General features: G+C 44.5%; 1 long non-coding RNA gene across 2 annotated transcripts; it reads left to right on the top strand.

Annotated features, from left to right (window-relative positions):
- The first annotated feature begins 43 nt into the window (after positions 1-43).
- Positions 44-25,764, top strand: LOC121068225. Of its 2 annotated transcripts, none has more exons than XR_005818725.1 (5): positions 44-1,157; positions 2,666-2,869; positions 22,338-22,429; positions 22,817-23,667; positions 25,458-25,764. It is a non-coding gene; the product is annotated as an uncharacterized LOC121068225 (long non-coding RNA). The 2 variants fall into 2 exon arrangements; XR_005818726.1 differs by having other exon boundaries at positions 22,817-22,979.

Genomic DNA, 25,764 nt, shown 5'->3' on the forward strand with positions numbered 1-25,764 from the left:
ATAGAAACACAGAATCATTAGGGTTGGAAAAGATCTTCAAGATCATTGGCCCAACCATCACCCTACTACCGATATCGCCCACTAAACCATGTCCCTAAGCACCACGTCCAGCCTTTCTTTGAACACCCCTAGGGACCGTGACTCCACCACCTCCCTGGGCAACCCGTTCCAATGCCTGACTTCTCCTTCTGAGGAGAAATGTCTCCATTTCCAAACTGAACCTCCCCTGGTGCAGCTTGAGGCCATTCTCTCTAGTCCTATCACTAGTTACCTGTGAGAAGATGCTGACCCTCAGCTCTCCACAAAATGTCCTCTCCTCGAGGGTGCCTCTCTGTGTCACTATTAAAAGCAGCGGTGCAGTCAGCGCAGGCTTTTTATTCCAGTTAGGTTTTGTCCCTTATGGGATGCCCTCTCAGCATTAAGAAAAGCTGTTAACGTGAAAACAAGTTCTGCTTGTTCCTGCTTTAGAAAACACAGTCACTTTGTGTCTGAACCCTAAAAATGAGGTAGTCTATTCACCAGGTTTTTCGGCTTCCCTTAGGGTGTGATTCTGCCTGAGGAGAAAGGATGTGCGCAGGAAGTTATTTTCCTCATGACCAGAATGAAAGAACAACTTGTGCCCTTTACTACAAGGATTGGTAACAATTGCGGTTTTACTGAACATAATATGACACGTTAACTCCCGTTCCATCTCCTAAATCCTTTCCCCGTCTCCTCCCTCCTTTCTCCAAATCATATTTAGCTACTTCCCTGGGTGATCGTTCTCTAGTATGACTTTCCAAACTCAATTATCTCTGACTAAATAATTTAAAGCCTAGTTTAAATTTAATTTCTTTCTATCCCACTGGGAGAACTACAGAGAAAGATAGCTAAACAAGCATGAGTTCTGAGAAATCCATTTGGCTATCGAGCTGATGAACGATGTGATATTGACAACAGATACTTTTCAAAGAGTTCTCCAAACACGTGTATGGCAGCAGGAATCTGCACAATAAATAAATAAATAAACCGGCCGTGACAGCCTTCAGAAGAGATAAGGAGGAAGTGATTTTCAAATAATGGCAGCAGATTTGGAGAAGGAATTACAGATATCCCAGAATTTGAAGGGATGCTGTGCATGTCCCCTTAGAGGTGGGGAAGGCAGCAGGCTCTGCTGTGTAAGTGATTTTATAAAATAAAGCTTGAAGTGCAGGTGAGGCTTATCCCTATTTCATGGAAAAGGCAAAGCAGCTCAGCAGCTCTATCAGGTCTGCGTGGTACCAGGGCTACCTAGGTAGCACAGGCAGGACAGCTCTACAAACAAATAATTTAGTAAAAGCAACAAGTCTGAATGTTTGTCCAGCTTTTTTTGACCTGACTATGTAACTTTGAAGCCTGTCCTGTTACAGGCATAGTGACGGTGATGCCTGTGCTAGTTAGCCTGTTTTGGGGGCTGTAAAGCAACACAAGCTGCAGTCACAGATTTGCACACAGTTGTGTCCTGGCTAGATGTGGATGCCAAAGCTCTAAGCTGTGAGGGCAGTAGAGTTATACCACAGTTACAATGATAAAAATCCGGGAGCGGATGCTTGCTAATTAGCGAACTACCTGGTAAATAATTGAAGGGCTCAAAGATGACTTTTATGTTTCAGGAAGCATTAACATTAATGCTGGTTTTCATAGGTAGGTTTCTGAACATTAAAAAATGCAATCTGTATTTGTTATTTTGCCAATTGCCAATACATACTGTCAGACTCAACAACTATAATGGTGACTTTTGCACAAATCTCACTGTAAAATTCTTTGCTATAGACAGTGGTGAGATGATGAACCTGTGCAATATTACCAATGAGATAGTAAAACAAAGTTTCAGGCACTTGTTGCGTTTGTCCTGATCTCATTAACACCCTTTAAATTAGGGGAACACTGATCCCACACTCTCAGTTAATTAGACAAAAGGAACAGGTTTATACGAATTAAAATTCTGGCTGATTAAGTCAGTTCCTTGTGGAAGTCTTTTTTTTTTTTTTTTTTCCCCACTGTATAAACTGCTGGCCTGTTAAAGTTCAGCCTTTAAGGATTTTCCTTTTGATTACTTTCTCAGAATTGAGGGAAGAATTTTCCCTGAACTGCACAATACTGTTCCTTTCCTGTTGCCAGTGGCTTTGAGCAGAGGCCCTGATCTCCCACATGCTCTGATTTTCTTATGTTTCCCAATTCTGAAAACCTATCAAGCATACAGTCAGGTATCCAGCCAGCAGCTCTGTGGCAGTCAGTGGAACTTTGCAAAATTGGGCTCTGCTCTTTCAAAAACTGTGAGGCAATCCAGCTTAGCAGTCGGTGAAGTGTAAAACTAAGCAGCAGGTAAAGGAAAGGCTGGTGGAATGCAGACACCACAAGAAATGCATGGATTTGCCATGTGAACTCTATTTCCAGACTCAAGGTGTGAATCTGTGATATTTGGCAGTCTTACATTTTCAGCAGATGGCCAAGCATCCTACATGTCCCTGAGAAATGAAATTGTGCACTTTTTTGTTTAATATTTTTGTCTGCGCAAATACTTAAAATATTCCCCGACGATGGAATATAGTCTTTGTTTTTACTAATTCTTTTTAATTTTCTTTAGACCAAGGCACACATCTTGGGGGGTCAATTTAATGAACAAAATTCTTCTGATTTTCTGTAGGGGCGTTTGGAGAGCACCTACTCCATTTTCAAGCAGAAGAGAATCTTAGAACTTGAAGAATCAGAACACCAGAACATCTGCATTGACAGGTCAGAGCTTCCTGTAACACTAGGATATCAATATGGGCCATAAGGAGTGGAAGAAGGAAAAACATTTAACTGTTACGTGATGGAAACCGTTATGATGACCATCTGTATAAATACGGTAAGTGTCCAGCTTTTGTGATTAAAACCGGTTTTGGCATTTTCCTTTTGTAATGTAAAGACATTCTGCTACTTAGTTTCTTTGTGTCTATCCATGTATGAAAGGTTAAGGTAGAAATAACCAGATTTCCATTTCTCTGTGTGTTGAAATAAGCTACTGAAATGTGAAACTGGAAGAAATAAGCTCATAATTGCGCAGCATATTAAATGACCGTTTTATTTCTCTCCACACATGCTAGCTATAAATAAAACAAAAGTCTCTGAAAATCTGCCTGAAAGCTTTAAATCAGAGGAATATTGGATCTTTGTGTATCCACAGTAGTCCAACTAAGTTGGTAGACACTGGCTTGGCTCCCAGACCGAAGCTCCTGGGGCTCTCTGGCAACAGCACTAAGCCATAAACACCAGATGCAGTATATCTAACAAAATTAAATATCAGCAGTTTTTTACAGTTGGCATTTCAGAAACACAGAGTTCATTTAAATGGTGCCAGTGGTTTATCTTTGCACCTGAATTGCAATTGCTGTATTTCTGAATTTGCTGGGGTGGAATCTCACAAATGCAATTTTCCGTGGCATGCCTGTGCTGCTGCCCCTTATGTAGCCTTAAGCGTGCAAGCAACAAAAGTCACACTCCTCTTTGCTTGACCCTTATTAATACCTGCCCAGTGCTTTGTTAGAAACGCTGTAAAATGTAAAAAGTGCTGGTGAGTCGAGGTATGTGCAGGCAAACAGAGTACAGGCTTGCTTTCTCCTCCTGTTCTCAGAATGAAGTGACAGATTGGGAGTTTTAACAAATTACAAATGCCACGAAGACTCTAATGTGTGTATTTGAAAGGATCGTGTTATTAGCTGTGACAGTGTCTGCCAGAGCAATTTCACAGCTGTGTTCCTGGCGTGCAGTACCCCAGGACAATCTTTTCTCTGTGTCGCTTGTACACTAGTCCCTGGTGTTCGTGTAATACCTACAGGATATTTGTGTCTGGTAAACAATTATTGTTGCTGATGAGACGTCTTCGAGGCTCCTGTTTCAACCATTATGGATTGCTGCAGCCACTCCGTTCAATAAACGTACCTTAGCTGTTTTTTTTCTTAAGCATAAAGACAGCAACAACAACGATAAGAGGGCCTATTACTTGCTCCCACAGTTTGATTTTCTTCCTGTTGTACTAGGCAGTTAGTTAGAACAGCTCCTTGGCTTTTTTTTTTGCCTTTTTTTTTTTTGAGTTGGTTTGATGTTTTGTCAAGCACACTAGGAAATTCTCAAGGCTGCTGCTACCATTAAACAAGTTTCACCATTTGTGTTTCAGAAGTGCTTTAGATTTGTGTGACATGCTAGGAGTAAAGGTGTGGATTTTGTGCTGGATTCTCACTTCTACTGAGGCCCTTGAAGTACCCTTAAAGGACTCTTTGAGTGTCCTGACCAGCGCAGAGGGGTCCCTTACTTCCAAAATATAGCCGTGGAATAGCTGGTGAATGCCATGCTATAACGCTGCAAACAGGCTGGGTGCCTTCAAGTTTTGTTTTGCTGACAAAGCTCGTGATCAAAGTGACGTTCTTCCTTTGCTTCCAGATCTTTTGGGGATTAATTCTGCCTCAGTTACACCTTCACCTCTTTCATGGGTTGGTTCCCCCAGAAGGCTGTTTTTGGGAAGGAGGGATGTGTTTGCTGCATGTGTTTGAACTCTCAGCAAATGGAGGCTAGTGTTTTGCTAAACCAAGGTGCCCAGCTATTTAAAAACTGAGCTCTGTGTAGAGGTCTAAGCTTCCCCAAAGCCTGTTCTGTGGATATGAGCTCCCCCAGATGGGAGGCCTGTTTCTGTTCTCTGGGCATCAGAGCAGGTGCTTTACCTGTTACTCTTTATAACTCCTGCAAAATGCTTCCTGGGATGTGGGCCCTAGCGGGGCCAGAAACAGCTTTCTCTTTTTATCACAGAATCCAAAGATGGCACAGTATTTAAAAAAATTACCTTCGAGGTGGCATGAATCAGCGTGATGATACACCCGTGCAAAGGAAGGACTTAGTGGTGACTGCATGCCCGCTGCTGGTGGTAGTAGTTCCCTGCAATAAGTTTTGCCCATCCTTTGCAATTAATTAGTTCAAGCCTAAGCCCTATATGTGTGATGCACACACATTAGTAGTTTGATCATTTAGGAAAAAAAACAGCCACGAGACAGAGAGGACTGTTGTTTAGTTAAGGAACTAAATCACAGGGTTGGGTTTTGTATTTTTAATTCCTAAATTTGTATTTGGACTGTTACCTAAATGCCTGAGTGTGTCAAAACTTCAGTGCAACTTAAGCTGGAGCTGCAGCAGCACCCTGAAAGTGAGGCTGGTTATTTGGATTCTCTGATACGCATTCCGCTGCCTAAATTTATGTTTCCAAACAAGAACAAACTCTCCCTCTGCTTTGAAGCTTTGCCAAATGTAAAGTTGTGTGTTGTTGTCAGGTCTGTGTCAGAGGGTTTCCATTGTCCATTCGTGTCCAGGCCGATGCCTGTGAGAGTACAGGACTGTGAGAATGACTGCAAATTCCACAGAAGCAGAGTTCTGGTTCGGGACCTCTAGTTCAAACATGGTGGGTTATGCTGCTGGGGATGCTAGTGCAACACCGCTGCAATCTACGGTGTCTCTCCGTTGGGACGGGGATTTGGCTGCGTGTTTATTTTTGTTCTATAATCTGTTAGCTTTAGGCTTTTTGCTGTGTTTCCAAACAAAACAAAACTTGACTCAGCTTCTCATCGTGCAGTACCGAAGAAAGAGTATAGTGACTTACTGAAGTTCCAAAGAGCACTTAATTCTGTCTTTATTGCATTTTCAATTATTTAAAATGGGGGCTTCTTACGTGTGGGTACGCACTGGCCATATGCACCATTGTACCTCAGTCTCAGCTGTGGTTCCAGTTGCTGTTGTACTGTGAAGGATCATTTTGAACTCCCCGATCTGCTGGCTTTGAAATGTAAAATTTCTGCTTGTCATGTGAAGTTGAGGTTCCTCACGTAACCAGAATCCGTGAAGTGGTGCTTAAGACTGGAGAAAGTCTAATGGTATTTTTTACTGTAAAGATGTTTAAAAACAAGGAATTCCCCTTCTGCATGCTGAATTGTTGCTGTTCATGGTGGAGGAGGCAGACTGAAGGATCTAATCTAGCTTGCTTGCTTGACCTCTCTCTCTCTGGAATGCTTTATTACAGGGCTCAATTGAAAGCTTTTTTTTCCCCCCTCAGAATCTGTCTACAAGATCTTGCCTGCCTTTATGAAATACTAAATTTATAGCTGCAGGATTTATTGCAGCAGTATTTTAAAACACCAGATGCTGATACAGCAGCTCTAATTAGAAATATATCGAGTGCTGGACTGTGTGAGTGAAGTGGTGTTTTAAACTGCAGCATCCACAACAAGAGGCAAATATAGGCTGTGTTTGTACATGTTTGAATGACGAGAGGTCTCAGTGAGAAAAGCTGTGGTCTGCTCTGAAGTGACGCTGCTGTGATTGATTTCTTCTGAGAATTTCTGCTTTATTTCACTGAAGTGCAGTAGTTTAGTTGGGAAAAGACCTGTGCTGACGTGCTGTAGGCTTTGTGTTACGGTGTGACAGGTTATGCACTTTGCCACTGTGGTCAGTCAGAAGTAATTGAACAGAAGCTGGAAGACAACAAAGTCAGTTTCTGTAAGGAAGCACTTAGTCTCTTTTGCATTTAAAAAGTTACAAATCTCCACCAGGTCTTGTCTGTTGTAACCTGGTGTATGTGTGACTTCCCTAAAATCCTCTGTGCAAATTTTGCAAGGCCCCAGAGAGGCAGCTTCATCCTCCTGTCCCAAAGCCAGGCCATCCATGTCCAAACCACACCTCTCCAATGACAGAGACTACGCAGTCTGCCTGGACAAATCTATCCTGGTGTCCGTATCATTAGAAAATTAAGCCCTAGTATCTAGTCTAAGCCACGCTTTCCTCAATTTCTACTTTGCATCTTACCAAGCATGGGCATGGAGCTAATAAACTGCTTTTTTTTTCTGCAGCTACTTCTTGATTTCCTTATCATGTGCTGCCTCATCTGCTCGCCTGTAAATAAAACAAATCTAGCTGAATGGATCCGTGTCCATTTACGCTAGATGTTTATCACAGTAGGTCTCCCCTGATTTCCGTGAGAGGAAATCTGATGGGCAGAGAGGGGAAAAGGTTTAGGTGATGAATAAACTGGAAGTGTTTCAGTGTACATTGCAAATTGCTCACTGCAGTACCAGACAGCCTGTATTGATCATGCCTAAAGAACATGTTATTCCTTTGAACATTAAATGTGGCAAATGACTGTACTACGACTCAGGATTGATATTTCTGTCCTGCAAGGATAATTAGGAATTTACCAGCCCGGGTTAACAGACGCCTTGAGAGACATGGGTATGATTAACTTCATAAATACATATTATGAAATCGCAGGCAGTGTTCTAACTGTAATGTATTTTCCCTGAAGGAAAATATGTCTGGGTACAGAAATCAGAAAGAGCTTGGTGCCAAATGCAGAATGGAAGGAAATTCCTTTAAGGCTGGAGTCTATCAACAGTTTGTCTGAATGGTCTTTTTCTTTGAAGAAGTAGTTGAGGGGTTATTTCTCTTAATTTTATTATCCCCTAACTTCTAAACTCTATCTCTTTCCTAAAACACACCAGCGTGTAACGTGAATATGTAACATAACATTCCCTCTGAGACTTGTTACTGGTTTATAGCTGCTGCAGGTGAATTTGTTTATAAAAAAGCAAGCAGCTACTTGAGGCAGAGGGGAGTGTAAGTCAGTGGTTGCTCCTGTGCTGGAAGTGGATTTCTGAGAACGTAATAGCATAAAGGAGATGATTTTTCTACAAAGCTGTGAGATTGGAGAACCCTGGAGGTGAATTTAAGCAGTCCTCATAAAGATTGTTTATTGTTAAGGTCTCGGTTATCGGATGTGGAGGGCTTTTAACATGAGATCTGGGTTAGCTGCTCGAATTTACAAATCGGACTTAGAGCTGTTGGCACCTCCACCTTGACATTCAGCTTTGCCTCAAGGAGCCCTAGTTTAAGAGCGACTGAAAAATAATTGCTAGGCAGTCCCTCCGCGGCAGCCAGTCCTGGCAGAAGGCGACGTGTTGAGATTATTCCTGAATCCCGCTGCCCCTTGCTTGCAGGAATGTCTGTTGGCAGCAGGCATGGCCCAGAAGATTGGCCCAGCTCGCATGGGTGACTGGGCCTAGGGTCTGGCAGCTGCAGATTAGAAGGACATAAAGCTGCCTCATGCCAAGTGTGTGTTCTGCACTGCCAGGAGGGAGAATTTCAGCCTTGGAGCCTGGACTGACAGTGCTTTATTCCAGCCGTTATGTCCAAAAGTCTCATCCGTGTGAGGGGTGGAGTCAATCAACTGGATAACTTACCCTTCTGCTATTTCCATTTTGCTCTCAATATTTCTTTACTTTGCAAGAGTGAACTGCTAGACAAATATATTAGAACAGCTTTTTGCTCTATACATTTCAAAGAAGAGAGAAGGAAAAGCACCGAGTTAAACTACAGAATGTCACATTGTTTGGGGGAGAAAGCTCATCAGCTACAGTTTCCAGTGCAATGAGTTAAAAATCCCCAATTCTTTGGGACTAGGTTATTTTTGCTAAGAGAAGGCAAGTAATATAGACATATTTTCAGTCCTGAGTTTGATCAAAGTCCTGACAGTACGAAGCACTTTGCTGAAGTGGATTAAGGATGTGGTTTTTTTTTTTTTTTCGGGCAAGAACTTTCACATGGAGCAGGCCATACGACTTTGTTATGTACTTCTGCAGTGAGTTTTGTAACGGCTGACGCAATGACAGCTCGCTTCTTGTCCAGTCTTGATTTGACTGCGTTCAGCATGTGCTTAAGTGCTTTGCTGAATCTAGGCTAAGAAACGCTTTTCATACAGGAATGTTACAGAAAGGATAATGACCACGAGTGCCTGGGTAGCAGCAAAGGCTTCATCCTGCTCCTTTGAGCCCCAACTTGTCTCACTGGGCCTTTAGCAGGATCAGAAACCAGGACGACGTCAAGCATAGTCTAGCAGCAATGAAAAGAGGCAGCACTGAGAGAGATGTCAATATGCAGCTTTTAGCTAAAGAAGAATTTTTCATCAAACACCTTCACATTTGGTTTTTGCCTCACGTTTTTTTTTGCCTATGTGTAAGCACTTTTCTAGTCCAGGACGCTTGAGAGAAACTGTCATTCAAAAAACCTTTGCTGACGATACCTGAATTTTCACTCAGAACTTTCATCAAGCTTCAGTACTAAGTGGTTTTGGGCTGATTAAGTGTTTTGGCTTTGGGGCTGATTAATTTCACATACTGCTATCTGCACATCGTAATACTCCGTTGTACATGCAAATATTGGCCCAGCATTTGGAAAATGGCTGGTGATCCAGCTGCTTTGGGGCTCTCAGCTAGGGATGCTTTAAAGAGGTCTGTTTTTCAGAGTGCCTCCACTTTCTGAAATTTAAGTTATTCTTGGGTTTTACCAGCCTATAGAGGCCCTTAAAATCACTGCTGACTTGAGAAAACTCCTTGATCGCAAACAATTCTCCGTTGTTCTCCCAGAATTATTCATCTCGGTTACAGCAATGGATTGAAATCTAGTAGTGGAATAAAGGGACGAACGTGCCATTCAAGTGCAGCTTGATGTTTTCTTGCAGAGATACCTGAGACAGCACAAGTACGTGGTGCTCAGCATGGCGCTGTGCGTGGTATGCCCCGGCATTAGTGACGTAGTGTACTGGTGGGGCTCCTTACCTGGCATCAATCCTTGTGCTTTCGCAGTAATCCCATAGGTACAGCACCAGTGTACTCAGAGTGGTTTCCTTCTGATGGACCGAGGCTGAAGTCATGTAGGATTGCTGTTATTACCAGCTTGTGTTGCTGGCCGACCAGCAGTTAGTGCACTTCTTAGGCATGCCTGTGACCTGCCATGGATACAAGGCACATCACTGGTAAATGTAGGTAAATGATAACAAGCCCTACAACTGCAGCTGGTCATGTCAAATGAAACCCCAAGCTTCCCCTCCCTGTGCTAAGATGTCGATGCACAAAACCAGCACAGTTCTGATCCAGCTGTACTAATGGATGCTGACAGCAGAGAGATATGACAGCACTGAGATATGCACGCAGAAATAATTTGGACCGGTTGCTAGCAAGAAGTCCGTAGGTAACTCAAGTAATCCTGCTCACTTTGATCTGCCTGTTTTTCTGGGTGTGGAGCTGCAGAAAACACTCGGTAGCAGTGCATCCACACCAACATTGCCAAGCTACTTTCAAATGATAATTCCTCTGTGCTTTGCAGGGCTTCCTAAACCTGATGGAGAGAAGTCAAGAATCAAAATCAGTGGCTGCATTTTTGCTTTTTGGAAGGGTTTTGTTCTTGCTGGATAATCTCTTTGTATCCCCAGGGAAAATTTCTGGTAAATTTTATGTCAGTGGCCTGAAGCACAAAGTCTGAGCAACGTGGGGTTTAAAACACGAAACAAAGCAGTTGCTTAAAATTTTGCTCTGTGAGAAAGCTGGTAAATTTGTATGTCTGATCTTATAACTTGTAAGAAGAAAGAGGGAAATAAAAATGGGCTGTTGAACAGTTTAATGCATAAATTACTCAACACCTTTTTTTTGTTTATTTATATGAAACCATAAAAACAGTGTTCTGTGCGGTGTTTCCGCCATATCTATAGGCAGGGTGAAAAGCCTGCAGTCTTGAGAGAAAACTAGTAAATTTGGCAGGTTAGCAACTACTGCTAAGGTGCATGTCTCCATTGCTCGTGCACCTCATTGTGCAAACATTGCTATACATGGTTGCTTTGAGCATCACTCCTTTCAGCAGCTGGACACAAGCATGTGCAAGGGTTGCACGAGGAAACTGGTACTCTTGTCCCATTTAATCTTACAGGTTGACCTCAACAAACTCTCCAAAGGGAAGCACAAGTGTCAGCGCCATAGAAAAATAGTGTTTTCCAGGTAATCAGCTGATGAGTATTGGCACAGCTTCCAGCATGGAGCTGGTTATAACTGTAACTTGTAATTCTGATCTACTTTATTGTCCTTGCTGCAGATTGTAGCGAGGAACCTGTAAGATTCTGATTCAATCTTCAATCTTTGATTTGTGTGATAGGACCAGACCTTAAAACTGAATTGTGAAGAGTTCTCTTCTCTCTTCTCTGTAGCTGATTCATTAAATTGATAACAACACAGTTTCTCAAATAGCACAGGGAACTGACAGTCTCTGACATATCAGGATGTCTGTAAAACTCAAAACTGGTGTATATAAACATCTGTAAGACATCTGTGTCTTGCTTTCCAGGTATCTTTCAGGAGGTGCCTTAGAATATAGCTGTCATAAACCAAGCCAAAGTAGGAGCAAACTGTTCGTTCTGAGGAAAAATTCTGATCCTGCTGTGCGTGCCAGAGAAGTTTGGTTGGTGGGAGCCACATTTTTGGGTGCTTTCATATAGCTGTTTCCTACAACACACTGTGCTTTTTTTTGTTTGTTTGTTTGTTTTAGGTGTGTATCTGAGCTCCCTCAGAAAGAGGTCTAAATTTATGCAGCTGGACTTTGAATGTAACTTTAGTCACCAGCTACAACTGCTATTTCTGTCTGTTCTGCATGAACTCAGACGCTAGTGGTCGATGTTAGCAATGGACCCAAAGGCTATCCACCCTTGTTAAAGCAGTGCAGTCTTGTGGTTAGCATGCGGGACCAGAAGCGTGCTGTCTTCTGCACACACAGGATTAAATTTGGGTTGTTTTGTGATTAGCATTTTGCGGGGTAGAGAGGGGAGGTCACTGCATTGAAATGAATGCAATGGAAACGTGAATTGAAGACTTCCCCCTGAAATATGAGCGTGGATGGTCTAGGTGGCTTTCCAACTGAGGCCAATAAAACTGAGTTTATCTCCTGTCTGAAATTTTAAACGTAAACTGTTTGAAAATGCTGTTTATTATAGAAAACTGTGTGACCCTTCATTGGAGCTGGGTATGGATACAGGCTTGTTGATTTGTGCAGCTGAATATTTCATTGCCACAGTTCAAAGGCTCATGCAGAATGCTCTGGGCAGAATCAAAGCTGGATTCCTCTACTAGAAATTCAGAGTAATTTCACTTACTTCAAAAATCTGCTGCTGCATTTGGCCTGAGGGGCTTTCATAGCAAGCTACATGATTTTTCTTGGCTGTTTTTCTCAATTTGGGAACATGGTAGTGTCTCAGCATAAGCAGTTACCCCCAGAATAGCCATTTCTTTAACCTTTTCTTAACCCCAGTCATACTCCGGTGTGTGTACTGTTACAAAGACTTTGTTTGGCTTGGTTGCAACCTCCTTATTTGATTGCTCCCCCTGCTTGCTGGGGCTCTGAGACCTGCTCTTTCTCGAGGCATTTTCCTCCTCATATACTTAAGGCATTTTTATATTATTTCTTCTGGCAATGTATTCTCTTGTATTTTTTTTCTTTAATCTCTCTTTCATTTTTCCTGTCAAAGTCTGTTCCACTGCATTAAAGACACATGGACTGGATTTATGATGCCTGAAATGGATACCTCTTTGGCCCTAAAGCTCATCCCCTGCCATACTGCTGGAAATGATTGCAACTTTTCTGCATCTTTAAAGTAAATATCTCATTGAGCTCAGGCAGGCATGTGTGGTGCTTTTGGAGCCAGGGAGTATTTATTTAATCTCCATGTAGGGAAGCAGAGAGTGAAATCCTAGATCCATTCAAATCATTGGGGCTTTCCCTGGGCTCCAGCTGAGCTGTGTCTCTGTGTTTGGGTTTGGGATCTGTAGGTGGTCCTTCAGCAAGGGGAGGTTGAAAGCGCGAAGCAGGCTTTTCAGTCCTGTGTTCTGGGATGAGAGGCTGAGCTGAGGGCCAGCTCGCTGCAGAAAGAGATGGAGGATTTGAAGGTGAAGGACCAGGTTTTCTTTCCTGGTTCTTGCGCTGGCCTCTTGAAAGATAGTTGTTTATGCTTTAGTGTTTGCCTGCCTGTGAAGGTACCTCAGAAGCACAGTACTATTGGGATGTGTAGTTTTGCTGGTGTACTGCAGTTGTATGAGAGGTTCTGGAGACACATGTCCATCTGGGACATGCTAAGCCCATAAAGCAACAGGTAAGCTTAAGCCACAGGTTTGTTCAGGTGCTTAAGTGTGTTGCCTGGATGAAGCCTTAATTTGTTCCCTGTGAATTGTGGCACTGTGTCCCAGTGGAAGTTGTCTGGTTTGGTGACAAGCCCAGCTTACAGTCCCAGCAGAGAAGTTTGATGAAATAAAAGGTGGATTAAACGGTGTCTCCGTATTCCCATCCCCAGCTGAAGAGCAGTTTAAACAGTGAAAACTGTCAGGAGTGTTTATTGAGAGAAGCAACGTTGGAAGCTGAAGATAAGAGCATTTATCTTCACGTCAAAACTACTCAGTGTCTTTGATGGGCTCCCAACGCACGTTAACAAGGAGCTTAGGCTGGAGACACTGGGATGCGAGGAGTCTGGGGGGGGTGTTTATCCCACCGAAACGTGGCGTGCATCAAATCAATTACATGGTGCAGGCATATTCCCCCCCCTTGTCACCAGACAGCATTGCGAGCTCGAAGAAAATACGTTCTCTGAGGCGCTAGAAGAGCCTCCGTTTGGATGCTGATTTAATGTGAAATGTATATTAAAGGAGAGAGAGAGGGAGAAGGGGAATCTCATATGTTCTGCAGCAGATTGCCACATCGATCTTGTCGTTTAGGCGAACACAGCTGGACCTGAGGCTATGGGGCTGTGGGATGTGCTGCGTTTCTGTCAGGAGTTGTCAGCCTCAGAGGAGCACAGGAGAAGGAGGCACTGTAGCAGTAGAAAGTGTAGTAATAAAGGGATCAACGAGCCGTTTAAGGGGAAATCAAAGCAGGTGCCAGTTTGTGCCCACTGTTTTGGCTTGTGCTCACCTTCAGCAGCTAGAAACATGCTCTGCCCTTGCCTCGTCCCCCAGTGCAGTGGTGGTGGGAGGAGGCTTGCTGAGCCCTCCCTGCTGCCATCTCTGAGCCAGCTCCTCCATGAGACTTTCTCCTCTGAGCTTACACCCCAGATCACAACCCGTGTTGCACAATGCTGATGGCCAGTCTGGGAGTGGCTTCCACCAGCCACTTCGCTCAAACAGATACACTGGCAAACTCTTCTTAATTTATAGCAGGCCTCGGGCATCCCTCTGCCTGGCATTTATACACTGTCTGGAATGGCGTCGGTGCCTTGGGATACTTGTGCTTCTCCCAGGCAGAGCAGAGACACTAGAGAGCGCCCTGCATTTGCAGATTTTGACTTGGGAAGCACAGTGTGAGGATGTGAGCAATCCCTGAGGAGAGGACATGGGAGACAACTGATCTCAGGACTCAGCTTTGTCTTGCTTCTTGAGACAGCCAGGAAGACACATGTTTGGAGAGGTTTTTCTGATGATTTCTGTTGCATCATCTCAAAGGTAGCCACCAAGAGAGTACCTGGAGGGGCCTGGCTAGTTGTCTCCTCTCTTAAGGAAGCTTTTAGAGCAGTCTAGGTTGAAACGTCTCTAGGGGTGTCCTTGGTATCTAAAGGTTGGTGGGAGGATTGCCATCGCTCTCAAGCTCGCAGTCTCCAGTCCTAGAGAAGAATACGTTTAACTTTCAAGTACATCAATACTTCAACAGTGTTTAATATTTTAGTATATTTGAATGCCCGAGTCATTTCTTTGAGAGCAGGCTGGAAACAGATTGTTTTGCTGCCTTTTATTCCAACTTACCCAAATGGCATAGGCTCCCCGGCCCTCTCCATGTGGGCTCCACCATCCTCTTCCTTGCGGGAGGGTCGCAAGCTCACACTGATTCCACCAGTGCTGCAGAATAACTGTCCTCGCTCCTACACCATGTGCTGGCCTGTATCTTCTCCCATTAGCTGAGGCCTCCTGAAGCTCCTCTCTATCCTAAATTGCCAGGGAAGCAGTCAACGTGGTCTCATTTTCCTATTAATCGCTGATCATGCGATGGTGGTGACTAAACTTCCATGACAATGAGCTGGCTTCCAGTTTTTTTTCCCAGTGGAATGTTTCCTGCTTCACCAAACCTGACTTATCTTTTGGAAGGTGCTTATCTCCATGTATTCACAAGTACTTCCTAAAGAAAAAAACCTCAGAATTTTGTTTTGTTTCTTTCTATTTTACTTCTTTTTTAGCAAGGTGATATGTAGATATTTCAGAATTTTGTTTGCTGTGTCCTCCTTTTCTTGTGTTACGAAGTGTAAAAGGCTAAATGAAGTCTTGTAGTTATTTTCCTTATCTCATCTCTTTTTATTGCTTTGGGGATGTTTTCATTATCTTGCCATTTTTGAAAACATTTCACATTGGAAAAGCTCCAAAATAGTAAAAGACAAGGAGAATGGTACAAAAGGAAAAAAGGAGATAGTGAAAAGATGCTTAGGAGGAACCATTTTTATTGCAGTTTCCAGCTGGAGGAAAAAGAGGGAACATATTTTTTTAACCTCATCAAAATTCCTAAAGATGTAGATGTTTAGATGTTCAATTAAAAAAGAAATCCTATTTGGGCACGTCTGAACGGATATATTTTTTTCTGTCCCATTTTGACCTTCCTTGATTCTCCTTGGCATTACTGCTAGTCCCCTCTGCCCCTTAGGCTGTGTCAGAGGCGTCTGGAAATGGCAGATAAGGAGCAGCCTTGCTTTAGTGCGGCTTGGGAGCAGCGGCCACGGGCTGGGAGGCAGGAGTCGTACAGCCCGTGTCCTCGCCACGCAGAGGAGGTGTCAGGCATCCAGCATAGAGGCAGGTTGGTATTTACCAGAAAGGTGGCGTGCCTGGCAGCGGGCAGAGGATTACTGGCTGCAGAATTAACTTTCCAGGAAGTGCCTGTAGAGATTTTATCTTTTTGTTTGGAGGATGTTGGGTCTGTGCAAATCCCTGAGCCCAATGAAGAAAACAACCCTGTGCACGAGGCTCTTGAGACGAAGAAAATTTAGTCTTAAGTTAGAAAGATGGGGCAAAGCGCTTGGGCACAGAAGTAAGTCTCCAAGTGATGCCACGGAGTTATAGTTTGGTGAGGGTGTTGGAAGTCACTGAAGATTTCTTCCCATTCCTGAGCGCAGTGGCTGAGGCGCTGGTAGAAATCATGAAGTGCCTCTGTGAAGGCTCGATATCCTGTTAAATGTCCTGTGTTATCTGTGCAATACCAGCAAGTATTGCTAATCAGACAAATACCCACAGACTTTAACGCTCAGCGCCTGGTGAGCAATTTATTGGAAGCCCCTCCGCGCTTATGTGTAGCTCATAAATATGCAGATGTGATTTGTGTTAGTCTGATCTCCTACATTCTCTGCCCATCCTTCACCCTCTAAGCTTTGGTGAATGTTGACTGATTTTGATCAAAATTGGTCAAGGGGTAATGGTCTGGTAGATACTATTTTTTTTTTTCCTGAAAATCAGTGTCAAGAGAAGGAGACACCTGCAGGAGTGTGGTCCTTAGGGAAGGGCAGCTCTTCCTCTCGTCGTTTTTGGGACCATGCAGCTTCCAGCTCCCTTACCCAAGGAGATGTAGTAGGAATAAAGATAACAGGAAGGAGCTGGAAGGTTTTGTGATGGGAGGACTGCTGAACTGCAAGTATTCTGCAGATGTAATGGCTGGAGGAGTAAGGCACATAGGATGTAAACCTACAGAAAACTAGACTTCAGGGTTGTGCTGCTCCCAGAACAACGTGGTTACTGGGAAAGTTGTGTTACAACTGGATTTCTCCGTCGCTGATTGTGATCACCTTATGCCGTGTTAGTGGGTAGGGGACTTTGCCTGCAGTGAATTAAGGCGTGCAGTGTTATGAATAGTTTCCTTACTCAGGATGGCATTACTCCAAGCCTCGAGGTAATTTATAGCTCAGGTAGGCATGCTGTTGTTTAACAAGGCTAAATATGGAGCAACGAGAGCATGATTTGGGTCTGTATGCTCTGTAAGCAACAGTGGAGTTTGTGAAGGGCAGCTCAATATTCTTCATATTGCAGGCACAAGCATAAGCAGATTTTTTTTTTAATTGGATTTTGAGACAAAGCACAGCTGGTACAAAGCTTTAGCAGGAATTCAAATGTTGCTGCTTATTAATGCAGTAAATGATGATTTACAAGTCCTGGTTTTGTGTTTACTGTTTAATACTCTGACAGCCATAGACTTATGAAGCATTTGGCAAACGTGAAGATTTTTGCAACAATCAGCTGCTTGCTCCTACAAACCTGCAAGAATTAAGGTGTTTTAACCTCTCCTCTAGAAGGTACTTGATAAGGCAGGAGACCTTAGTCACAACTTTTTAGAGTTAATCTTGCATCTTCTTTGGCAAAGGATGTGTGGGAAGCAAGAGAGAGAGCATGTGTAAGTATCCTTCTGGTCAGTGTAAAAATAGCAAGTTGGAAAGAAGTCACACATGCCTTAACCAGTTCTCTTCTCTCTGCTTACAGAACTGAGAAAAAAGCGTGCTTGACAAATGAGTTATCGTGTAAGCCCCACAGCAAAGAAAACCTTTTTGAGCAAGAAAAGCACCATCTTTTTCCAGTTACTTTGTAGTTCTTATTTTAGTGTTATGGGAAAAATGGTCATTTAGGGATTTTTTCCATTTTTTTTTTAATCAGAGAAGAAAGGAAGCAGCACATAGAGCGAGACATTAATTGGTTGCTGATTCCCTGCTCAACATTGCTGGTGGAAAAAGAAAACCTGGCGATCATCCTTAGTGCACATGGGCTTCATAGTATTTGGCACAAGGCAGCATGCAAGATGAAAGTGTGTCTCTTGACAGCTAGCTCCGTACTGGCAGCCTTTACTCCAGGCAACAAATTAATCCACTCAACTGTGTTCTGCATGATTGTTGATACTGTCTTAATTGGTACCATACGTTTCTCTGTGTCGACATGTCCATCATGTTAATGTCTGGGGACTGTTGTTTCCTGCCAACTCGGGAACAGTGTAGCCTGCTCTGTCCTAACTGAACTTCTATCTAAAAAGCCTCGGTGAAGAAGTGTGACTCTATGGCAAAGGGAAAATGTAGAGCCATGTTGGGGCATGACTCAAAATTCTTGAATGAAAAAAAAAAAACGGGACTCCTGATTTCAGTAGCAGTTGGAGATGAGCCAGCTCTTCCAGGGGTCCCTAAGGACAATCCAGTTCTGCTGAAGTCAAGTCTGAAGGCAAAAGAGCTGATCTGCCTGCTCCCAGGAAATACGGGGTGGGGGCGGCAAGCATTTTCTAAGTGTTCGGGGCAAGACAGCTGCAGAGCTAATCGGGTCCGGTGCACTGGTGGCTTTGTGGGTTGGGATTAGCGTTTTGCTTAATGACAGGCAGCTCGGGCAGAGCCTGGAGGGCACATACAGGCTGCTGTCGTCCCAGTTCCTCCACATGCTGAGGTTGCAGGGGCTTCATTTGATCAGCAGGAAGGTCCCGGGGAGGTAGAGAGCTGGGTGCAGCCCAGGTGAAGATGACTGTGCGTGAGCATCGACAGCATCAGCTCCCAAAAGGCCACCTTGTCACCAGGTAAAGACGTCACTGATCCTTCCCTCCCTGGCAAGGCAGGGACAGGTACAGGCACTAGGAAGCACTGCTGGATGCAGTTGCCTCTGAAGAGGCAGCCTCTAAAAAAAACAACATTAGGTGCTAGCGTAAGGGGGCATGTCTGGCCATCTCTCTTGCGACTTCCTCTTCTCCTAAATAAGAATAAATACCATTACTTTGTTTCGCCAGGGAGCTGCGCAGTTACAGTTATTCGAGCTTGTGAGCAGTCAGGATCTATAGCAGTAGGCATCTCACTGAGGACCATATGGAAAATGAGTAGTTGTGCATTCAGAGAAGTGCTGGAACCATGCACGGTACATAAGGCGTGAGCCAACACCATGAATGATGAGAATCAAATGTTGAATATTTTTTTTATTTGGTTAGTGCCACCCCTGCTAAGCACTGAATTGTCTGGAATGGAAAAAGTAGCATGTGATTATGAAATGTGAGACTCTACTGCAAGGTAAATGTTCAGGGAGGGCAAAAATTGTTTGCACAAGCGACCTCACTTCTAGTAACCTAGCATCTGGAAGTGTCAGACTTCAGTTCTGCAGTGAAATTTTTACATTATTATTGCCTGTGCACATGCGCACGTACACACACAAGTGCTCTCTCACTTCTTCTTGCTCAGCTCTTGCGGATGGTTGATATGAGCTGCACTTATTTACATCATTTTGTGTGCCATCATCTCTTGGTCAGGCTGTTGGCTAGCTTTTAAGCAAAAATATTTATGTGGAGATGAGAGAAAGAAGGCTTCTTTCCTCTACTTTTGTAAAGCCATCAGTGAATATTTAGGCTACTGCCAGAGTATGGTTGAAAAGCTCATTTAAGAGCAGCAAAACGCATGGAGAGATGTTTTGTGGAGGTTTTAAGCTCAATACTGGCATTTGGGTATGGAGAAGGGAAAACCAGGAGGGGAATAATGAAGAACTTTTGCACGGTCGTTTTGAAGTGTAACTAGAAAATATGCCTGCCGAACTAAAGCGTTTTATTTAAGAGTCCTGCTGTTCTCAGAAACCTCTTTTGGCATGTGCAGTGCAGTGGCAGTATTGGTAATCAATATGCCAAAAGAAATGTTGTTCTTTAGCAAGCTGTGGGCTGCCCTTTGTGGCTCCCAGGAACTGGGGGGGGGGAGCTACTTCAGTGAATTGACATAGATGAAATGGCTGAACTAAAGGAAAACTTTTACCAAAAAAAAAAAAAAAAAAAAAGGCAAAATGAGACCTCCAAGCTTTTTCTGGCATCTCCGTTCACCTTTAGTGGCCAAAGCACATTTGCAGTGTCTGATGCAACTCCAACCCCGGTTACAGTCAGGCAGCCCCACAGTTTCCACTCCAAATTGTTTCTAGCATCAGAGCTCAAGGGGTTCAGGTAGCAGCTGGATGACCCTTTTCCCTTCCAAAGTGCCTCGAGGAGCCTTCCGTCAGCTCAGTCACTGCAGATAGGTGCAGCTGAGGAATGCAATGTTTCTAGGCAGTGGGGAGAGGTGCAGGCTTCGTACACAGGGAGATTATAATCTCTAGACTGTCTTAACGAGAGGAAGGGGGAGGTTTGAAACCTCGAGCAGGGAGTGAGTGGGCTCAGTGGCTTTGCTCTGGTCTGGGCACAGCTGGGAACAGGGCATTGGGTGGGAGCCACAGGACAGTGGCCAAGATCATGGGTGTCCCCTTGGGGAGCTCCCAGCAGGCACATCCCAATGGGTGCCATAGACCTGCACTGTCAGGTGCTGCCTAAATGCTATTTGGGCATCGTTTAGTGCTGGTTTCCTCAAGCATCTGACAGAACTGTGGTATAAAGCAGTTTGAAACGGGGATCAAACCTGAGATCCTTGAGTTGATGGATTATTTTAAGAACCTCCCCCAATGACTCTTCATAGAGCAGTGTCTGGGGAGCCTTTCAGATTTCTGCACTTGTCTCGTGTGCTTCAACCTGTGAAGAAAGCATCCTGGCTAGGCTTTCCAGAGGGCTTTGAAACATTTCTCTGCACGAAACATTTCTCTGCACGAAACATTTCTCTGCACTTTACACTGTAGCAACAACTCTGTAAAGAATCCTCAAAGAGGTGATTAAGTGTGTTTTGTCAGCACTTGAAGTGGAGATTACATCGTCTCGTAATACATGTATATAAAATCAAATCAGAGCAGTCTTCCATTTCGTAATGCCTTTCACCATGAGGGAGACTCGAATGCTGCTGCATCTGCTGGTCAGATGCACAGTACAGCGCTGCCTCGTTCCCCTACTGCCTTAACGGCATGTGGTAGCAGTTTTTAGGACAGGAAGTTTATATTATCTTTTTCAGTTGAGACTTTATTGAAGTCTAATAAGAAATTGGAATTCGAACAGGGTGCTGTGCCTAGTGTAGTTACTTCAGCGTTTGGAGAGATCATTTAAGGACTTTGAATGATGACAAACTGGGCTGCCTGGTGCTTGTAAACTAGATGTTGCTTTTCATGAAAATTCCCTTTAAAAATACATTCCTGTTATAAAATTATCACACACGCCCCCTCCAGTTTAAGCATAATGTCACTTTGTCCATTCCTTATATGATTCCAGTAGGGTTTTTTTTTTTCAGTTTTCTTGGGGAAGAAAATGTCATAAGTGGATCTGGCTCAGACACTGCGGTGACTTTTGGTTGCTTCTGCTTTATACGATGTCAAAGTGAGCAGCCATCACCACTGCTTACTGCCAGAAGATGTCACTTCTGGAAGCAGGGATGATGTGGAGCTAACGCTGGCTGAGGGAGGAACAATCTGTTTGCTTATTGCTTCTCATAGGCTGCGGTGCTGGGTGCAGGGGCTGCTAGTGGCCTGAGAGCCTTCACCCTCCCTGCCCGCTCCTGCCTTTCCCTCTAAATGCTTTCTACCAGTCTACCCTTGCTCTGTTTTGGAGGCTAACAGTTTCAGCCCAAGCCAGAACCACTGTAAATCACGTATTAAAAATGTTTTACAAGGTTGTGCACCAAATGGGAAACATGCACACAGGGTGCATTGTTCGCATGCGGCTGGAACTGAAGCCAGAAACAGCAGGAGAAGGGGAACGAGGCCACGTAAAAGCCCAATGGAAACACTCTCCAGTCGTCCTGCAGTTACAAGACCACGGGCCCCTTACAGCTCCCTGGCTCACTGCTGCGGCTTCACTCAGCTTGCTGAAGCCTCTCTTAATTCAGACTCAAGTAAAGATGCCCCAAATGCATCCAGGAGCAAGACAAATTCACATCCCTGGTCAGTGAGCAGAGAGGCTGTGCGTGGTGACAAAGGGGAAAGGATCAGCATCCCTGGTGCCTCATGGCAGCAAGGGTCCAGGCAGGGGCTGCAGGAGGAGCAAGGGGGAAAGGCAGGAGGGAGCTGTGGGGATAAGATGGATTGGAAGAATGGGGGGGCTGAACAGGCAGCAAGACATCAGTGTGAGCCCCAGCGTCAAGGGGAAGATGTCCCCAAGTGGTCAGAGACCACGTGCTGTGCAATTTAGATTAAACTGACACAGGACTCAAGAAGTTTGTGCTTTTGGCCTGGCCCAGCTAAACCTTGTCTATTTGCTTTTATCCCAGTGTGCAGAGAAGGCCAGGGGCTTGTTAAATGGGAAGCAGTAACCTTGCATTTGACATAATTGCAGCGTTTATATTTGAAGAAACAATTTAACATGGTTGTAATATTTAGCTGTAACAATGGCTCTAATATTTTAGATGGGCTTTTATCCATCCACAAGTCTTTGTTTCCTTCTCCCCCCAGGTTAAACTCGAGCTTCATAATCACTGATGACGTAAAATAAATTAAATAAATGTATTTAAAAAAATTAACTGCATTAGGATGCTGCCAAGCTTTTTGCAGGGCTTACCTCTCCTACGTCTTCTTCAGTATTGCATCTAGGCTCTCTTCCAGAAGTTTTTACACCTCGCGTAGTTCTCCTGGCCTTCCTAGAGCTGTATCCCAGTGGGTTGAATGGGAGATCCCCATGCCAGAGACCGTGCCTCGCTGAGACGGTAGTGTCTGAAATGACGCAGAGCCATAAAGTAAGTGGAACATGACTGCTCTCAGAGCTGATTTGAACATGGTGTTGAAAGACGGAGCAGGGCGAGGGAGATCTAGGCTGCCTTTGATTTTTTTTTGTCAGCCGATGGTGATGCTGGCTGCCTGTGATCTTGCTGTTGATGTGCGCTGTTGACAGGCAGCGATTTTTCTGCCGTCCTGGCAGGAAGCAGCTGGGGGCTGTGCTTCTCGCCAGGCAGGGGCTTGGTTAAGAGAGAGGTGACTCTGAGAGGTCTCACCTGTGGTTACTGGAGACACCCAGCGGTGACAGCTTGGAGACCTCAGCTCAGGGTTTTTGTTGACTGTCTTATGAGACTTTTGTGGGTTTTTTTTGGTTGTTAAGTGGGTCTTCAAACTCTCATGCTCCCCAGGTGGGTGGAGGTCAGCACGACTGAGCTGGGCACCTTGGGCTGTGAGGAGTGATTTCTGAGCAGCGCTGCTGAGCTCTTCTGCACCCTGACACCAAACCACTGCTCTCCAACATGTGCAGCTGCCTGGGGCTGGGAGGAGAGCTGGAAGGCTGATTTCGTGGAGGTAAAACCATGCATTTCTTCCCCTGCCCCCTTCAGGGCTCAGCTGTTAACTAGAAGGGGATGCAGGTCAGGTGGGAAGGATCCAGCACCAAATTTGGGTCTCTTCTGTAGACTTTTAGCTTTGGCAAGATGAAGCCAGTCTTTAATGTGACTTTAATGTGACAAGCTGTTCCTGAGGTGTCACTTGGCTGGAGGCTCTGTCAGCCGGTACAGTGGATGTGGCGTCTGCAACAGCCAGTCCGTGTTGATGCACTGACAGAGGAGGCAGGCAAGAAAAGAGACAGTGGCAAATACCTCATTCAAAAGTACCCTTTGGGGGGATAACCAAAGAACTGTAGAATAACAGAGGCTGGTAGGAGTCCTTGTATGTGCCTCATCCAGTCCCTGGTGAGCACAGGGCCAACCGAATGAAGTTGCTCAGGGCCGTGCCTCGCTGATGTTTGTGTATCTCCAAGAAGAGGGAACCCGCTGTCTCTCTGCTCTGCACTCCGATGTTTGACCACTCTCAGAGTGAAAACACTTTTCCTAATGTCCAAGTGGATTTTCCTGTCTTCCATCTCGTTCTTGCCGCCCCTTGTCCTTCCCCTGTGCACCTCGGAGAGGAGCCTGGCTCCGTCTGCACCGTCACCCTCCAGCAGTGCGGAGTGAAGCGGGCACTTGACCGGTTTCTCAAACGCAAGACGAGACGAGTGAGTAGCTCTGTAAAGCCAGCCTGTGTTCTGTGCACGAAGAGAGTGAGGTCATGCTGATGGGGACAGTACTTTGTGTCGGAGAGTTCATTATTAATTGTGTTATCTAGACTTTAATGCTCTCTTTGTGGTGTACTAAACAACCGCTGTTTAACAATGCAAAGCACTCCGTCTCTGGGTTAAAGAATACCTCTGGGTTCTGTCTTTCATTAAATTTGTTCTGCTGTGTGTGCACAGCATTCCTTTCCACTTAGCCAGCCATCCTCACAGGCTTTTAAGCAAGCAAGGCCATAAAAATATTTACATTTTTCTATAGCACTCGGTCTGTATGCAGTCAAACAAGCATGGCACTCTCTGAAAAGTGGTGGGACTCGGCTTCAGCGTGTTGTCTGAGGCTGCAGAGGCTGGCTCGCCTGCTCCCAGCTCTGCAGTGAGACCTTCTCACACACAAGTGCCTCCGCTGCAATCAGCCTTCTTTGCTGGTGCCTCAGGGAAAGGCAGTGTGTTGGAACTATACCTAGACATAATTTTGAGCCTCTGGTTTTATTTGTGGGAAAAGCTCTTAAATAAATAAAGACAGACGTGGTGTTCGTTCAAGACATGTTTGACATGCTGTTAAAGCCCCACGGATCGCAAGGAGACTGTAGTACGTGGTGTCACCGCTGCTTCAGGCAGTTAGGATAGCATGAGGAGTGTCTCCTGTGTCGGGCTTGATCCTCCACCCCTTCCACTGCACGCTGCTGATGTCAGCTCTGTGATTGATGGCGCAGAATCTGGCCTTTGGGGCTTATCTTGCTGAGCAGAGGTCTTTACTCCTATGTGTGTGTTCGTTGTTCCCTGTTCTTTGTACCCCGGTTTTGGAGCAGTCATGGCAGCCAGAGGAAAAATGAGCTGAATGGAAGAACGAGGCTGCAGAACGGATACAACTGGCGGGTGTAAGCTCCAGATCTCCAGCACTGCCAGTGCTCACTGCTGCAGGGTTTTGCTATATCCAGGTGTCCCAGCTCCACTGAAATTCAGTGGGGTCCTGGCTCCAGGCGGTCTGTCACATGCACCGTGCTGTTACAAGTGAGACTCAAGTAGCTGCAGGGATTTTTCAGCGTGCCTGGGCACCTTGCTCCTGCTAATATCAGCATAAGGTAGCAGCCTTGCTGTGTTTGCAAATCCCACTAGACATTTACTGCAGCTCTGAGCAGCAAAACCCTTCAGACAGGCTCCTTTTCTTTTTGGCTGTACAGGAGTTCTCCTGGGAACAGAGGGAACAGAAAAGCAGGAATCAGGACCCAAACTGCTGAACCTGGTTGTTCTAAAAGACAGTAAATCCTTTCCACATACAAGGAAAAGCAGCTTATCTCTCTTCCTTTGTTATGAAGCAAAACCTTTCACTGAATATATATATATATTTAATACATGTGTGTATATATATATAAATATAGGTGTATATATAGCAGCATAGCAAAGTGTAAGTAATTTTGTGTAAGTAGTACATATTATGCTGCCTGATATATCCACTCTAAGTCAAGAAACAATTTCTGTAAAAGCCACAGCATGTTCCCCCATTTGACAGAATGGATATATGAATTGAATTTTATCTACTTTCACATCAGTATGTTTATATAAATGCACAAATATGGATCTATAGACTCTCTATAGACTACAGTCATTCCTAAATATTCTGTATGTATGATCTGTCTAGTATAGTTCATGAGTGGAAATGTAGATACATGTTATATACCTCAGAAAAGTGGGTTTTACAAAATTGTTTCTTTATTTTTTTTGTTTTGACACAGAGACATGGTGCAACTTCCCAAGATGGCCCTCAGAAGGAGCACGCTGAAGAGCTCTGGAGAGCTTGAGGGTGGTACATACAGCGAGAGGCACATCTCGGAGATGCTCTTGACTGCCTTGAGACATCCTGCTGAAGCTGACATTTATGTTAAATGACTCCATGCTCGTCACATTATTGCAGTAAATGCTAAATGCATCTGATGTTGAGCGCATACGTTCTTACCTTTTTTGATAACTCTATGTTAATATTACATTAATTATTCCTGAGTTACAATGTTGTTGAATGTTGATAAAGGCTGAATTGCTTCA

This window comes from Cygnus olor, chromosome 3 (genome assembly GCF_009769625.2).
Source record: "Cygnus olor isolate bCygOlo1 chromosome 3, bCygOlo1.pri.v2, whole genome shotgun sequence".
NCBI lineage: Eukaryota > Metazoa > Chordata > Aves > Anseriformes > Anatidae > Cygnus > Cygnus olor.